Source organism: Salvelinus alpinus, chromosome 26 (assembly GCF_045679555.1).
Source record: "Salvelinus alpinus chromosome 26, SLU_Salpinus.1, whole genome shotgun sequence".
Lineage (NCBI taxonomy): Eukaryota > Metazoa > Chordata > Actinopteri > Salmoniformes > Salmonidae > Salvelinus > Salvelinus alpinus.
The window spans coordinates 24,779,810-24,784,912 of NC_092111.1; positions in this window are offsets into that span (position 1 = coordinate 24,779,810).

The following is a 5,103-nucleotide window of genomic DNA, read 5'->3' on the forward strand; positions in this document are numbered from 1 at the left end:
AGAACTCTTCTCCTCCAATCCTGGCCAACCTAGCAGCCTGGTGTAGAATATCTTCTGGTAGTCTGAGTGACTCCTCTCATTTAGAACAAGGACTTTATATTTTATATATTTGCAAATGTGTTGGTTTTTCTTAGAGTATAAATCTAAAGTTTGGAGAGAGGTATTGTGTGGCTTGTTCACACACACACACACACACACACACACACACACACACACACACACACACACACACACACACACACACACACAAACACACGCATACACACACACAAACACACGCATACACACACACACACAAAGACACGCATACACAAACTTGCACTGCCCAGGCTAGAGCCACACCCTGAAATCCCACATCCAATCACCAGACCTGCTCAGGAGACCGTTACCAAGGAGACCTGTAAGGTCAGCAACTCCGCCTCAGTCACACACACACACACACACACACACACACACACACACACACACACACACACACACACACACACACACACACACACACACACACACACACACACACACACACACACACACACACACACACACACACATAGAATTACAGCACTATGATGGAGTCTTTCTCTGTCCACTGTAGGGAACACACATCAGTAATCCATGTGTGTGCATGTGTGTACATGTGCGTGAATGAGAGAGTTTAATATACATAGCTGTGGTATAGGAACAGTCCTGTATTGGACCCTGGACACTTGCAATATAATTCTCACCCTCCTCTGTCAGATAGCACAGGTGTGAATCATTGTCTCTCTACTCCCTGCTATTTCTCAGTCATCTCATTCTCCCTCCCCATTCTCTCCCTCCCTCTCTCTTTTTGTCAAATAACAGGTGTGAATCATTGTCTCTCTCCTCCATGCTACCTCTCACTCATCCCTCTCTTTTCCATCAAACACTGTTTTCTCCATAAATAGCCCAGGTGTGTGTCAGAGGGTCCCCCTCTGAGTGTGGTAAATCTTCTCTCCCACTCCCTCCCTATCTCCCACTCCCTCCCTATCTCCCACTTCATCTAACCTCTGACCTCAGAGAATGTCCCATTGGTGGCAAACAGAAAACGCGTGAAAGAGAGATAGAACGGAAGAGAAAGATGGAGAGGGCGAGAGTAAGAGAAAAAGTGGGGAATAGCACAGAAACAGGTATCAGAGAGGACAAGAGAGAAAGGGAAGAGAGAAAGAAACTTGAATTTGACTGGAGAGACAGGAGGGAATACATTTTAATGTAACAATTTTTACTAACCTCCTCCCTTCTCTCCACATTGTGTGGGAGAGGACGAGAAAGGACGAGAAACTGGGAGAGGGAGAGAGAGATGAATAGGTGTGATTTCTCAGGACAATGAGAAATTTCAGAGAGATTTGTATTCCCTACTCCCCCACCCCTCTCTTCTCCCCCCTAGGGAGGGGCAAGATCAGTTTTCTTCAGGTGTGGAGAGAGAACAGGAGAGACCTCAGCCCTCCCTCCCCTCCCTCCTTCCCTGCCTCTCCCTCTCCTCACAGCAGGACTCCCATATAACAAAACTCAAACGGAAGGAGTTTGCATTTTGGGAGTTGTGAACGTGGATGGGAGTTGTGGACGGGAATGGGAGTTGTGGACAAGGATGGGAGTTGTGGACGGGGATGGGATTATAACATTATAACATAACTCAAACGGAAGGAGTTCGCATATTGGGAGTTGTGGACAGGGATGAGAGTTGTGGACGGGGATGGGAGTTGTGGACAGGGATGGGATTATAACATTATAACATAACTCAAACGGAAGGAGTTCACATATTGGGAGTTGTGGACAGGGATGAGAGTTGTGGACGGGGATGGGAGTTGTGGATGGGGATGGGAGTTGTGGACGGGGATGGGAGTTGTGGACGGGGATGGGAGTTGTGGACGGGGATGGGAGTTGTGGACAGAGATTGGAGTTGTGGACGGGGATGGGAGTTGTGGATGGGGATGGGATTATAACATTATAACATAACTCAAACGGAAGGAGTTTGCATTTTGGGAGTTGTGGACGGGGATGGGAGTTGTGGACGGGGATGGGAGTTGTGGACGGGGATGGGAGTTGTGGACAGGGATGGGAGTTGTGAATGGGGATGGGAGTTGTGGACGGGGATGAGAGTTGTGGACGGGGACGGGAGTTGTGGACGGGGATGGGAGTTTTGGACGGGGATGGGAGTTGTGGATGGGGATGGGAGTTGTGGACAGGGATGGGATTATAACATTATAACATAACTCAAACGAAAGGAGTTCACATATTGGGAGTTGTGGACGGGAATGGGAGTTGTGGACGGGGATGGGAGTTGTGGACAGGGATGGGATTATAACATTATAACATAACTCAAACGAAAGGAGTTCACATATTGGGAGTTGTGGACGGGAATGGGAGTTGTGGGCGGGGATGGGAGTTTTGGACGGGGATGGGAGTTGTGAACGGGGATGGGAGTTGTGGACGGGGATGGGAGTTGTGGATGGGGATGGGAGTTGTGGACAGGGATGGGATTATAACATTATAACATAACTCAAACGAAAGGAGTTCACATATTGGGAGTTGTGGACGGGAATGGGAGTTGTGGACGGGGATGGGAGTTGTGGACAGGGATGGATTATAACATTATAACATAACTCAAACGAAAGGAGTTCACATATTGGGAGTTGTGGACGGGAATGGGAGTTGTGGGCGGGGATGGGAGTTTTGGACGGGGATGGGAGTTGTGAACGGGGATGGGAGTTGTGGACGGGGATGGGAGTTGTGGATGGGGATGGGAGTTGTGAACGGGGATGGGAGTTGTGGACAGAGATGGGAGTTGTGGATGGGGATGGGATTATAACATTATAACATAACTCAAACGGAAGGAGTTTGCATTTTGGGAGTTGTGGACGGGGATGGGAGTTGGGGATGGGAGTTGTGGACGGGGATGGGAGTTGTGGACGGGGATGGGAGTTGTGGACAGAGATGGGAGTTGTGGACGGGGATGGGAGTTGTGGATGGGGATGGGAGTTGTGGACGGGGAAGGGAGTTGTGGATGGGGATGGGATTTGTGGACAGAGATGGGAGTTGTGGACGGGGATGGGAGTTGTGGACGGGGATGGGAGTTGTGGACGGGTATGGGAGTTGTGGACGGGGATGGGAGTTGTGGACAGAGATGGGAGTTGTGGACGGGGATGGGAGTTGTGGACGGGGATGGGAGTTGTGAATGGGGATGGGAGTTGTGGACGAGGACGGGAGTTGTGGACGGGGACGGGAGTTGTGGACAGGGATGGGATTATAACATTATAACATAACTCAAACGAAAGGAGTTCACATATTGGGAGTTGTGGACGGGAATGGGAGTTGTGGGCGGGGATGGGAGTTTTGGGCGGGGATGGGAGTTTTGGACGGGGATGGGAGTTGTGAATGGGGATGGGAGTTGTGGACGGGGATGGGAGTTGTGGATGGGGATGGGAGTTCTGGACAGGGATGGGATTATAACATTATAACATAACTCAAACGAAAGGAGTTCACATATTGGGAGTTGTGGACGGGAATGGGAGTTGTGGACGGGGATGGGAGTTGTGGACAGAGATGGGAGTTGTGGACGGGGATGGGAGTTGTGGATGGGGATGGGATTATAACATTATAACATAACTCAAACGGAAGGAGTTTGCATTTTGGGAGTTGTGGACGGGGATGGGAGTTGTGGACGGGGATGGGAGTTGTGGACGGGGATGGGAGTTATGGGGATGGGAGTTGTGGACGGGGATGGGAGTTGTGGACGGGGATGGGAGTTGTGGATGGGGATGGGAGTTGTGGACGGGGATGGGAGTTGTGGACGGGGATGGGAGTTGTGGACGCGGATGGGTGTTGTGGACGGGGATGGAGTATGGACGTAAGCATCTGCCTCTGAAATTTCGGAGATATTTGTCTACCCTCCTCTCCCCTCTCTCTCTTCTCCCGCCTAGGGAGCAGTAAGATCAGTTTTCTTCAGTTGTGGAGAGAGAACAGGAGAGACCTCAGCCCTCCCTCACCATCTGCCTCTGATTCCAATGGTTGCATGTTCGAATCCAGCAATCGCAAGTTGTTTTTGATATTTTGTTTAAAGTCTATCCCAAACCTTAACCTTAACCTTAACCATTCAGAGTTAATGCCTAACCTTAAGCATTTGGAGTTAATGCCTGAACTTACCCTTAACCTTCAAAATGTCTGACGTGTGACTGTGAGAGCTGGTAGAGAGAGACCAGACCTATTAAAGACGCATCATTTTTTACACATTTTCAATCTGGTTGAAATAACATAATTATCAAAGATTTAACTCTAGTTGAAATAATGTCATTACAAACAGGTTGAAATCTGGTTGAAATGATATCATTATCAGCCCACACTCAAACTCTTCACTGGGGAATACAACCCCATTTCATATCAAACCCCTATTCACAGCACTCTATATGGCTTAGAGGCATTTTGTTAGGCTCAGGGTGTTTGATTCTAGGTACTTCTTAAACTTTACAAGTATCTGTGCTTGTATGGGACTGTGTGTGTGTGTTTGTTATCTCCATGCCCACCCACACCATGACAATGCTCTGGGTGCAGGGTGCTGGTCTCTCAGGGAAATGGCGTCCATCTTTATCTGACAGTAAAAGTGGACACACACACACAGCTCTGGGCCTAGAGCTGGGACCTCAATTATAACAGGCCAGAGTGCCAGAGGATATCAGTGGTGGAAAAAACATGGCGATGCCAGTGTCATGGTTACTATTTCCCCACATCATAACATAACGGTGGAGGCATACTGCAGCTACTTCTTCAAGTTGTAGATATAAAACGTGTACATATAAAGACATGTATGCCAATATGCCAACATATAAAAATAGTTAGGCTATCGGGTGAGCGTTAAATAACGGTTTTCCTAAGGATGTGGGGACAAAAACATGCACACTTTTGGGCATGAGTGTTTGAGGATGGAATCATAGGCCAAATAGCCTCGCGACACGCACACCAGACACCCCCCTCTGAGAAACGTTGTTCTCCTCCTCCTCCCTCTCTCTCTCTATTCGTGCGTAAAGACGCACAGCCGGCTTGCTTGACCGTTGCTGTTGCTCAAACCTTGACCGTTGGTGTTGCTCAGTT